At 37.2% G+C, this 13,516-nt stretch overlaps 1 protein-coding gene across 2 annotated transcripts in view; it reads right to left on the bottom strand.

Moving 5' to 3' along the window:
• Positions 1–13,516, bottom strand: part of Grid2 (glutamate ionotropic receptor delta type subunit 2) — a 1,355,396-nt gene that overhangs the window by 654,099 nt on the left and 687,781 nt on the right. The gene's annotated exons all lie outside the window — the stretch shown is intronic.

Raw genomic sequence — 13,516 nt, 5'->3', positions numbered from 1 at the left:
ATTTTTATTTGGCCATGATGAAGACAAACTTCTTCATGTTTTTTCTTGAATTGTTCCTTTTTTGTCACTGTAAAGTCATCACTCTTTCCCGCATAACCTTTTCCAGATAACACCTTATAACATTGGAAGGAATACTAAAGGGAAACCTAAGCATAACAAATAAAACTGATATATAAATACACCTTTATGAATTTATTACCTGTGATATAATAATGCAATTTGCAATGACAATTACATAGTTTAGATTTGTAGTTTATCCTCGTGTCTGGGCCTGACAAGGACACTGCTGTCTTGATATCAGAACAAGCTGTGATTCTCTGCATGACAGACTGTATAACAGTTTCTCACAGAGGTAGGTTAGGAAGTGTAACCAAACTATAACCTGAGATTGCAGTCACCAATGCCTTCTGTTTGACCTACTCCTATGCTGTCACACAATCTTGTTGCTTTTACATATGATCTGGGGCTGTGTGGCGCACATAAGAGTCAAAGTTTGTCTCAGGTAATATACTTTGCTACTTTTAGTGATGCAGAGCCATTTGGCATCTTGTCTCTTATCCTCTCACAGTGACAAAGTACATTTTCTGAAACAACTTAAAAGAGAAAGGGTTTATTTTAGGTCACAGTTCAAGGTACAATGCATCTCGGTTGGAAATTTAATACAGTAGAGTTTGAAGCAGCTGGCCACAGTGTATATATAACCAGGAAGTGGAGGGCAAAATGCTCAGTTCATATTCTCCTTTTTATATACTTTATGATCTTAATAATGGTCCTATCACATTTAGGAAGACCTTTCTTCATAAGCTATTATAATCAATATGATGTTCTACAAACAAAGCTAGGGGCTTATCTCCTAGGGGATTCTATATTCTGACTAACTGGCAACATTAGCCATCAAGCTTAGGCCTCTGTAAGTAACCTTTTAATCTATTTTCTAATAGAAAACTAATGTAATCAGTGGTTCACCAAAAGTGAATTGAGTAGAATTGTGTATTTGGTTTGTTGCTACTATTTCTGGAGTAAGTATATTTTGCTGAGTATCTACCCAGGAAAAGTAACACACAGTTACAGATGATAATTTAACTGTGAATAGCAATGAATTACAGGTCTTTAAGTCCAGAGAAGTATTTTAAGTGGTTATCATATTAAGTTATAATAAATTCACAAACACTTACAGAAAACACAAGAAAGGTTATTGAACTGAAACACAAAAATTTAATTTCTTTACCTCATATATGCCATTATTAAATATCAACAAACTCAAAACTAATATGTAATAAACTTGTATGCTTATTTTGAAGGAGTTCTATGTCACTAAGAGAAAGGAAGTAAAGTCAGTAATTAACAGTAATTTCTGAATGGATATATGTAAGTGAATACACTTCCATTAAACTATAAACATATAAATCTTGAGATAATATTTTTGCACACTGTGTGAAAGTGTATCTGTGTCTTTCCTCACCTGCCTAAGGCACCGTCTGAAAGCAACAGATGATTGACAGAATATCTGGCAGATATAGAAACTCTGGGAAAGAATCATCTACCAGCCAGACATGGAGGAAGAAACAAGTGGTAGAACTGAAAGAAAGGTAGCTAACAATCTACATGGTAGGACAGAGATAGATGGTCAGGTTTATTTAGATAAGCTAGGTGAGAGTCAGGAATCTAAGGCTAAGCTTTTAGAATTATTAAAAAGTCTCTATGTCATTACTGGGGCAGTAGGGCCAAGCTAACCTGGTGACACATAATAACTGCTTAAGGGTTTGGATAAACTTATTCCTTTCTTAAGCTACCTAGTATTTTTCTTTTTGTCTTTTCTTTTCTTTTTTCTTTTTCTTTTTTTTTTCAGGTGGACTTAGAAATGGAATCTGTAAATTGAGAGGGAATAGGAAGGCTCTTCTAAAACTGGATGTGATGTATTCTATTTTGAATTCTGTTCATTGTTTGGGAAAAGACCTCCACTAGTCAGCTCCAAAGACATGTTAATTGAATTTAAAAAAAAAAACTTTGCAATGATTAGTTCTGCATGGTACCATAGAAGGTGACTAAACTACTGTTACAGTAAAAAAAAAAAAAAGTCTATAAAACAAAGGCAGAATCTAGAAAAAAGAATTATAAATTAAATATCACTTCCACTTTAGAATGAATACTTAATCCTAGTAAAACTTCAAAGTCATAGAGAATTTATTATAATTTAGAACCAAAATCTGCAAGGTATCTTTGTTACAGCTTTTGAGGGCTGGTCCACGATTAACAAGCTCGGAAGCAGACGGGTATGGCATTGGAGCTGTAGCTGAAATCTATACACTTGATCCAAAACATCCAGAGAGAGAGAGAGAGAGAGAGAGAGAGAGAGAGAGAGAGAGAGAGAGAGAGAGAGAGAGAGAGAGAGAGAGAGCCTGTTGTGGGCTTTTGAACAAGGAGTTCATTCCCAGTGACACACCTACTCTGCCTAGGCCACATCTCTTAATGCTTCTAAACAGTTCCACTAACTGGGAACCAAGCATTTAAACATATGAACATATGAAGACCATTCTCTTTCAAACTGCCACACAAGGTAAACTTAAAATGGAGACACAAAAAAAAATGTGTCCCATAAAAACATAAAAAAAACCTCTCTCTCTCTCTCTCTCTCTCTCTCTCTCTCTCTCTCTCTCTCTCTCTCTGTGTGTGTGTGTGTATGTTTAACATTTCTCTCTTCTACAATGTTTGTTTAATTTGATTAGGTTTCAAAATGTGATTTAAGGACTCTATGCATACTAGTCACCAGGTCAATATGTAGAAATATATCCGTATACATATCCAAGAGTTATTGAACAGTTTGATAGATGCCGTTAAAATAGACAAGAAGAATAAGAATGCTGCAGAAACTGGGATCTCAAATTCCTTTCCTTATGATAAATATTAATCAAAGCCCTCCATTAAGAATATAGTGAACCATGTATTCCCATTTTCAAACTTTCATAATGATGAAAGATGTGAAGAAATTCAGAAAAGGTCAAATCAATGATTAAAGATTGGAAAATTAGATTTCTGTTCTACCCTCAGTGGTTAAAAGCAATGCTGTACTTAAATGATCAGATGTGAAAGAGGTCAGACTTCTAGTACATACAGAGAGGCTCTCCCTTTCCTCTGTCTCTGTCCCTGCGCCTCTGAATTGAAACTCTTGGAGTTTGCATTTCTGTGCCAACGTTTTCCAATAAAAGGAGAACTTTTGTGAAAACCTAAGAAAATGACTAGTATGTTAGTACAATTCAAAAAGCTTTTAGATTTATCTTTTAACCATATGCTTCCTTGGAGGCTGCCCTGCTATAAACTTTATATCTTCACCAAACACATTCTTTCTTAAATTAAGGTATGATGGCAGTTGGGGGATTTTCTTCTTAGCCATCACTCAGTAGCTGTCAATACTTGGAAGCCAATGTTGTTTTTCAAAGTTTAACAGTGCAGCAATCTCCTGGGTAATTGTTAAAATGTAGATTCAGGTTCTGTAGAAGGACTGAAGCCCAGATTGAATTCCTGTTCCAAAAAAGCTGGTTATCAGTGGCTGTGGCCTACACTAACTGATGTGCATTAATTGAGGAGAGAGAGTTTAATAATGTGCACCACAGAAAAAAGTACCTATGGATATAGATTAGACCCATCATGTTTTAGGTAGTTAGGGCTGACCAAGGAGATGAGAGGTGGTACTGCCTGAGCCCTGCCCTGAGGGGTTTGCTCAGGGATCTTATGAAGGCTGATTCTCAGAGAAGAATGGATTTTGCCAAAAAGCAAAGGTATAGGGGGCAACAGGAAATAATGAAGCCCTAATATCACTGACATACAATTCTCTAGCTTTGGGGTCATTCTGTACACTTAAATTTGTGCTAATAAAGTTGATTCAACTATTACCTTTTTAACACAAGGTAATTTCTTTTTTAGGTCTTAAACTATGGAAATCTTTTTATTTCCCCCATTGTAGTTTTTTTTTCTAGATTTAACATTTTCCTAGGTGTTTAATGATGCTAACCCCATTGACATTAATTAGTTTATACATTTCAAGTTTTGGCTAGTAATCATAAATTGCCCTTGAATTGTATTCTCTCTTTGCTTGTTTGCAACCTTGTTAACTCTAAGAATAAAGACGAGGGTTTCAGTTTTGCAATTCACAGTTTATACCCTGAGTTTCCCAGGCATAATATGTTTTCTTAGTCCATGTTCAATTGCTGTGAAGAGAAACCATTACCACAGCAATTCTTACAAATGATAATATTTAGTTCACATTTGCTTCCACTCAGAGGTTTAATCCACTTCCTTCATGGCAGGAAGCATGGTAGCATGCAGGCAGACATGGCGCTGCACAGGTGGCTGAGAGTTCTGCATCCAGATCCTCAGGCAGCAAGAAAAGAGATTCACTGGGCCTGGCTTGAGCACTTGAAACTCCAAGCCCACCCCCAGCAATGCACTTCCTCCAATGAGGCCACACCTATTCCAACAAGACCACCCTTCTAATCCCTGTCAAGTAGCACTACTCCCTAACGATCAAGCATTCAATAGACGAGCCTAAAGGGGGTGATTCCTATTCAAACTATCATTTATATGTTTTGTGTGCCAACATTTACCTCATGAGAAGGTGCTTACCCATTCTTTGAGCTGCAGAAAACTAGTTCTGTTTTAATTCTACACTAGGTGACTGACTTGGAACACATTATGTTGATTATGATAACTAATGACATGTGGCTAGATCTGTGGAAATGAGATAACCACATTGTAAAAGTCTGTGCCTTTTCCTAATAGAATATAAAGCATAACCACACCGTAATTTAAACTACATTAAAACGGATTCTACAATTGTTTTGTCTGTACGACTTTTCTTGTAACTCAAAATTCCATTTTATTGGAGACAGTTCATTACTTTTGGTGTCCATGATAAAAGATGCCTATGCTAAAACTTATTACCTAAGTAGAGCATGAAAAACAATAAAAACTCAGACCTGGAAAGAAAAAAAAAAGTACTTATCTGGTTTAAAGTACTTAGAAACAATAATGAAATTAGAAAACTTGACACCTCTGTCTTAAAGCTAAGTCACTTCAATGACAGCCTATGATAAAGTAAATAATTGAGGTGTGTGGGGGGAAACGCTGGCTTTTTCTTCTGAATCCCTTTCCAAGAGCACCTAGAGATGGAAAAGCTACGATAAGTGGGCATCATACCTACAACATAGGCAAATAACCAGATGACTGAAAATATTTACTTAATTGGAATATACTAATCTTGGGTTGCTTAGAAGAATTCCTAGGTTCTACAGATGGTCCAGCACTCACTGGGAAATAGACTGGATGCAGAATTAGACACTCAGAAAAACCTGTCAGTCAATATTTTACAGAGGCAGTCTTATTGATTTTGTAGTAATTTGTCCAGTAGACATACAATCATCTATCTCCTCAAGCTATTGCATTCTCCTCCACTGTAGGAGTTGATCAGAAAACTAGTAGAAAAAGAAACACAGTTTGCATGGTATATTTTATAGACACAGGCTTTGCCAGTAGCAAGGAAAAGAAAACAAAGAAATGGCACAAACAGATGGTACCATTAAAATATTTTTGCCAAGTCATTACATCGTACAATTCCTACTGGAGCAAATAATGGCCAATCAATCTTTTTGCCAAAGCAAACTAGAAGAATGGTTTTTGAACATAACATTTGGAACCTGTCTGAAATCTGGTCTACATTCATCTTTACAGAGTCATTATCTTGAGGATTCTACGTAAGGCTTGGATCGCTGATGGTTGAGGCGATGATAAAAATAAAGCCTGTCTTGTAATATGTGAAATTATGACATCCTTGGCTCATGGAAACCCGGATTTAGACCTTATCTATTGCTGGAAATCCTCAATTTTAAGAGGCCACTGGCTGTGGTTCACATTATAAATTCATAAAATCCTTCCAAGCAATGTGCTGTTTTAAATTTAAACAAACACCTAAGACATATACTGATTTCAGAAAAAAAAACCAGTTATTATTTTTCTTTAAAAAAAAATCTTAGAATGAAGGATAATTGAATTTAGAGTTTGGTATGTTTACTCCTATTTTTAATTTTTGTATTGAAATACAGCTGACTGAGAACTTATTATGGAGAGCAAGAGTAAGGCAATATTCTGGCTCTGCTTCCCTTATGCTGAGGCTGGAACCATCCTGTGCCCCTCCGCTCTGGGCTCTCACTGCTCTTTTAATGCAAAATTTACAGAAAAGTCACTAAGCAAAATGTACAAAAGTGTGTCAGCTCGCATGCTTCTATGTTTATAACCACTACAAAAGAAGTCACAAAAACGTACGGAACAAGAAATTTGCAATATTAAAGGATAAAACTTTAAAAAAAATAAAAAGGGAAGTTAGTGCTGAGGAGATTGTTCAATCAGTGGAAGCCGTTGATGGATAAGAGGACCTATGTGCAGATCCCCCAAGCCAAATAAAAGCAGATTGTTGTGGCCTGAGTATGAAAATCCCACTGCAGGGGACAGGGACAAACAGATTGTGGAGGCTTACTGACTACCAGTCTAGACCAAAGGGTGAGCTCAGGCTCAGTGAGACTCTTTATTAAAAAGTAATGTGGAGAACTGCTGAGTAAAATGTCAGCATTGATCTTTACACACACATGCACAGGTATGCACAGCAACAAGTCAAATGCATGCATAGGTATGCATACAACAAATGCATGCATGCCGTACAAACATTTGTATACACAAAGGAGAAATAATAACATGATTCAAAGATATGCATATTATCCATCACCTTTCCAAAGTGTAAACTTATAGCTTCTGAAACAGTGGATGGAAATACGCCTCGTTTGTAGTCTGATCTTACATTTAAAACAATTGATGTAATAAGGGAATAGAAATACATAATTTTAAAGGTGTTATGAATGTGACCTGGATGTGCAGAAACATTAAAGATCAAGAAAATAATGAGGGACTAATAAAAGCCACATCTGGACTTAATAAACCTTCTCCCTTTCATTCCTCAGCACCTCAGTGAATGAACACCTATTACATGACAATGACAAGGACAGTGCAGTCAGGTACTGGCACTGCCTGAGCTTTTGTCTATTTCAAAACAGTGCAACATAGAAAAGAAACATACCAGGGATAAATTCTAATAACCAAGGAAACTTGCTTCTTTGACTCCCTGCACAAGTGCACAAACATTTTCCCCTGCACAAGGAGTTGCATCAGATCCACAGTGCTTTCCCCTTTGTGGCCAACCAGCTAACAGAAGAACAAGCCTTGCAAAAGGTAATAGGACAGTAATATAAAATGACCCAGTCATCTTCATATCTTTCTGTCACCAGTTCTACAGAAATGCTGTATAGTAGAGGGGTGTGTGACACTGGAGAAGTAGTTCATTCCTACCGATAGTGTACTTTTCTTTACAGCTAAATATACTACAAACTGTGCAACTGAGGGGTAAAAAGGAGCCACTTCCCCCACCCCACCTTGCCATTGCTTGTCTTTATAATACCACTGCCTTTTCAAAACTGTTGATGTTGGTCATGCATAGGTAAGGCACTGTGGTGTAGGACATTGGCACATGCTAGAAGGTTGAAGCCAAAGCAGCTTTCACAGATGCACAGTTGAATGTGACTCAAAGTCAGAAAAGCCCTGCTCTAGCTTTAATGCTATGTTGATGCTGTCTTGAAACTGTAGTGATTTTATGTTTGAACCTGAGTTTTAAAACTGAAGTCTGCAGTACAGTGCAATATGAACCCAAGCAAATATGACAATGTGCCAGGATCAATGGTCACTCTGGTGTACCATTTGCAGGGTCACAGGGTGAGTAAGTGCAGAGTAAGGTCAAAGCCCTCCATCTGTGTTGAATAAGCAGGGCTCTATCGTTTTTTAGAGGCTCACTCTTTGAGCCAAAATTCATCTCAACTGCAAATATAAAGCAGTATAACCATTTGGTATTGGATAAAAAAAAATAGGTGTGTTCTTTCCAGGGGACGACCATTGTTCTTTTCTCAGCATTCCTTAGAGTGGGAGGGGTGAAAAGGCAGAAAGGAAAGGGGAGAAGGAATGATATAATTATATTATTATCTCAAAAATTACATTTAAAAAAGCTAACTAAGAGAGAAATCACTAAGAAACCTTGTCCTAATGGTTTTATGCTAAAGAAAGGAAAGCAGCTTTCTTCTGTAATCCAGGCTAGCCTTGAATGTATGATCCTCCTGTCTCTGCTCCCTGAGTACTGTGACGTACAAGCAGGTGCCACCATGATAGAACAACACATCACATCTCATCTTACTTGTGCTTTAAAAAAAAACTATTAGTCTATTAATTGAACAATGTGACACAAAATAAGAGAGAAAGTTCACATGGCTGTGGCTCCAAACATCTCTCCATTCCTAACTAATCTCAGGCAGAGAGTGGAACAAGAATGTGGATGCTCCATGTATGACAGGTAAAGCACCCACTGTAGCAGTGAGGCCAGGGTTCTAGTAAAATTGACAACATGTGTGTAGTGGCTATGAAGTGTGAGTAGTGTAACACAGGTTAATTCACTCCAGAGACAACATTCTTATTCTTGCATTTGAAACTAGTATTTCATGATTTAAAGTTGGGTAAAGACGTTACTACTTTAATTTTTGTAGTTGCTATGTTTTCTGAGGCAAAGTTTTACTGTTGAAGCATTGGCTCTCTTGTATTCATTCTGTAGATTGGATGGTCCTTGAGCTCACTGAGTACTGGAATTAAATGTGTGAGCCACCACCTCCAGGCTTATATTTTATTCTTTAAACAAGGTAAGACTGAATTTTATAGTTTGGTATTAGTGGGTGAGGGTTCATGTGATGTACGTCTGGGCGCATGCTCCATGGCACATGTATAGAAGTCAGAGGACAACTCCCCTTCCGCTGTGGGTTCTGGAATTGGACTCAGGCTTGTGCAACTAGTAACTTGTTTTCAGGTGAGCCATATTGCTAGTCCAAACCAGAAAAGTCTAAAACATGGCAATAGAGGGTGAGGCCATGGAAGAAAGGATGACTTAATTTTTTTTATTGGTGTTTGTTTTCCGTTCTTTGAATTGGGAAGCCCATAGTTTTCATTTGTCCTGGGTTTCACACATAGTACAGCCAACCCTAAATCAAAGGAGGACATACAATATACAGTCTTAAGCTTGAAGCTTAGTTTTGCTACCTGTTGAGAACACCAGGTACACAGGATCTGAGCTCATTGGGAAAGAAATATTTCCTTTAACGGACAGGATGGTGTGCAACAAAATATGCAAGGCTTTGAGGTGAGGACAGTGATTCCTGCCCACTTTAACTAGAGGCTGTTTTAAATGATGTTTCATTTTGTTCACTTTGGCTTCTGTCTTCCTTCTCCCTCAAGACACCATCCTTTATATCCCTGGGCTTGACAACAGCACAATTGGGTTTTCACTCATCTCAAAGCCTGCATCATCACAGTTATTCCCTTAGTAGACACTGACAGGTGGGTCTGTAATGTAAATACGTTGTTTGTCCATTCAACACCTACCTATTCTCTAAACTAACACACTCAGCAGCCTATGGGCAGCTGCTGTACAACCTCCAACAGCTTGGCTGTAAATCCTGACACCATTGTTTCCCTCCAGCTGTTGGAAAAGTGTTCTGCGTTTCTCTCCATTTTATCCACAGCTCCAGCAGTCTAAGCCAGAATCTGAGGCTTATTCCAAATGCCTTCCTCTCATTCATGATCCATATTAAAATACATATGATGCCTTGTCCATAATACTATCACCAATCTTTTGATTTTTGAATTGCCTTACATTTATTTCCCAGTCCTTTTCTTTATATTAAGTCATCTGTGCTTAATAAAATTGTCATGACAATTTTATCATGTATTTAGGCCTCTTCCACCTTCCCTTCCATCTTTCTATCTCTATCAACTATCCCCACAAATATCTTCCAATCTCTTTCAATGTTTCATGACTTTTAGTTTTGTTCCGTGACCCAATTAGCTTAACCAGGGCCATCTGTGTGACCATTTATCGGAACTATGTATTGGAGTCTGGTGAGGTCACCAATGGGTATATAACTAAAGACAATGACTTTCCCTCCCCTTAAATGTGTCAGGATAAATAGGTCAGCAGTGATAAGTGGGAGCTCCTGAGCGTGTCTTTCATCCATGCTTGTCTTGGGATAGGTCAGTTTCAGTGGAGATTCAGTGCCTTATGAGCACTCTTTGGCCATTACACCTGGACCATTGCTTTACTCTTTTACTGTCTTGCCCTGCCATGCATATTCTTCTCAGCACTATACTATCTGAATGATATCCATGGAAGACAAAGTGGTATATTAGAATTCTCAAAGATAAATATGCATCAAGACAAGAAAGGTAGAGAATTTGGTTCCTAAGAAATGTCAATAGGAAAGATAACAGAAGATAACAAACCCATCACACTACTTAAGAAGCCAGAAATACAGAAAGAAGGTAAGGAGATAATTTCAAAACTCTTCAAATACACAGTAGAAGCCAACTGGACAAAACTCTCATTTCTTCATGCTCAACCATCTTCCCTTCCAGGTTATTATAACATTCTTCCTTAATCAATTACTTTAGAGACAATTCCTTACTCATCAGCATCATGATACACAGATTACCTATTCCTGCTTTAATGCTACACTACGATACTTACTTAGGCTAATTCTATAGTTTTACATAAAAATGTCATTGAAAATTGAAGTCAGTTTATCCAGAGATGATATTTAAAGAAGTTAACCACTGGTGAGACCTAGGAACAAAAACTTAGACCACATAAACCCAAGGTTCGTCTGTCACTTCTGTGCTAAAAAGACTCATGGTAGCTAACAAGCATTTTTTTTTTAAGCTATAGCATCAATACTATTTAGTCACAAGCTCTTAGGACTCTGTTTATAAGACATGGGGTATAGAAAAAAACTTCAAGATTTAAAGCTGTAGGTATTCATGAGCCTTGTGGTCCCATTTGTAACAACTAGAGCAAGCCATGCTAACATTTAGTAAGTAGGTACATATTGATGTTCAAGTATTCGTTCAGCAATCATTCCCTGAAACCTGAACTTTAAATCCATTGGTATTGTGAAGGATGGAACTTTAGTTAATAGTGGGATAATTTTCAGGAAAAAGTAGTTTGAGATTCATTTGTTAGTCACTCAAAACTACTAAGTGCCTATGCAGAAGGGTGAATGAATTAGTGCCAGGGGGTCGGTGTACTACATTTCACCAACAGATATCACTGCATCCCATGCTGGATCCTCTGCTGAACCCATAAGATACCTTCTTACCAAAATCACAACAACAACAACAAAGAATCTTAAAGACTCTTATCTCTCAATTTTGTATGTGAAAAGAAAAAAATGAAAGAAAGTCAATGGTAATCACTTGTAAGGAAGAAACACAATTCTCCTTGGTGGCTCCTGCTTGTGTTCTGGGTCAGCACATATTCATACCCAAACTGAAACTCTGTTAACTTCAGCTAGTCACCACAGCTCCCCCCTCCAAGCATCCAAGGTCCTGGTGTCTAAGCATATGGCACTTCATTCACATTACGTCACTCAGAACCCACCTATTGCACACTGACATACTTAACTGTGAAATGGTACCCACCACTGTGCGCTAGGAATTGATGAACCTGGTATGTATTTAGCTAGGGTTCAGGGACTTATTGAACTATAAGGGGCACACCACACTTTACACTATCCACTGAGCATTGAAAGTGTAAAGAAACAAAACGCGAATGCTCACAATTCCCTGATTTTTCCAAAACTGGCAATGAAAGACAGATAAAATTAAATATTCAACACTCCATCTGGCTTTGCTCAGGGTGTTTACACACTTTACAGGGTATTTATGGAGATATGGTGAAAATATGCATTCCTTCGTCAGTTATTTAAACTGGACAATTGCTCCAGGTACCTGGCATTACATGTTACAGGAAATAGGAGGCTTTCTCTTCCCTTCTGTTACTTTTGTATGCCATCCACTTCTAGCTTGCCTAACCTGGCTGAATTAGACACTGGCTCATATTGAGCATATATCTCATTTTTCTTGACTTTGCTCCCTAATTCCTACTTAGCCTTTGGGTTTTTTGTTTGTTTGTTTGTTTGCCAAGGCCATTGCTAAAATTAGCCAACAAGAATGAAAGCTATAACAATTCCAGAGGTTGTGCTTCAGGAGAACATAGACAAACAAGGTCAATCACATTTTTTACTATGAACATTTTTTTTTTCTGTATCAGAATTTTTGTAAGTTTTCTTTAAGTGTTCTATTTTTTCAACTGCCCTAAAATCTTGAGTTCCTTACTCTATATCTGCAAATCATATTTTCCTTTTCCTTGGGATATACACAATATTGTTAAATAAGGTCACCTCTTAGATTTGCTCTTTCATATTCCTTTACTTTGAGGTCATTTCCCATCTTGATCTACCAGGCATAGCCATGCAGAGTGTTCTATACATGCAGCTCTTGGGCTGTTGTCAACAGAGAGTTGGTATTGAATGGCATTTGGTTTTGGTATCAGGCTTGAAGCAATAATAAAAATTTAGCATCTTTGCCTACACATGGATCTCACATGCTAACTTGTATTTATGTACCTGTTCAATGAAGCTGCAGAAATTATAAATATCTTTTGAATATTGAATAAAAAATTAATTGTTGTGGTAAAGGTAAAGGAAACATTAGGAGGTAAGGCAAGAACAACATGCTTTCATATTTTCACTAATAATGTGGAATTCTAATGCCTGGTATGTCTTAGGTATCGGGAAGTTGGCATGAACATCTGTAGCATCATACTTTCCAATGTCCATTGAGGTGCTCTCTCGGGTACATGGGACCTTTGATTTAAACCTATAGGAAAACTGAGCTGACATGTCTTAAATATCACATGAAATCAAAGATGCCCAGAGGCAGAAGTACAGATATCCTGAAGGCAATTTTTCTAGTCATGATCTGGGCTTTTATTTTCAATGTAAACTTATATAGGCCCCTCTCAAGATCTCAGAAAAGATCTGCACTAAAAAGAAACATCAAAAGTTCAAGCATAAATAGCTTCACACACACACACACACACACACACACACACACACACACACACACACACACACCACAAGCTTTTATTTCATATTGCTGTTTGGACAACTTGTTACTTTTTGGTTTTTTTTTTTTTTTTGTTCATTTGTTGTTTTTGTTTGTTTGCTTTGTTTTGCTTTTTTTCTTTTTAATCTTGATGGCCATTTGCTTGTATATTATGGCTTCCAATTTTGTGCTTTTTATGGGTTTTGTATGTGTGTGATTCTCAGGTTATTTATTTATTTTTAAATTGTAGTTTGTTTTGTTTCCCTGTTTGCTGAGAGAGTAAAAGAGAGTGAAAGAGAGAGAGGTTAGGAGGTAGGAAAAATCTAGATAGTTGGTGAAGAGAAAATCTTGATCAGAAAATATTTAGTATTTAAAAAAAGAAAAGAAGAAATATTCTAGTAACTACAAGCACATTTAATTGGACTCAGTGGATTATTTTATTTTT

This window comes from Arvicanthis niloticus, chromosome 9 (genome assembly GCF_011762505.2).
Source record: "Arvicanthis niloticus isolate mArvNil1 chromosome 9, mArvNil1.pat.X, whole genome shotgun sequence".
Taxonomy (NCBI): domain Eukaryota; kingdom Metazoa; phylum Chordata; class Mammalia; order Rodentia; family Muridae; genus Arvicanthis; species Arvicanthis niloticus.
This window is presented reverse-complemented; position numbering and strand designations above follow the sequence as displayed.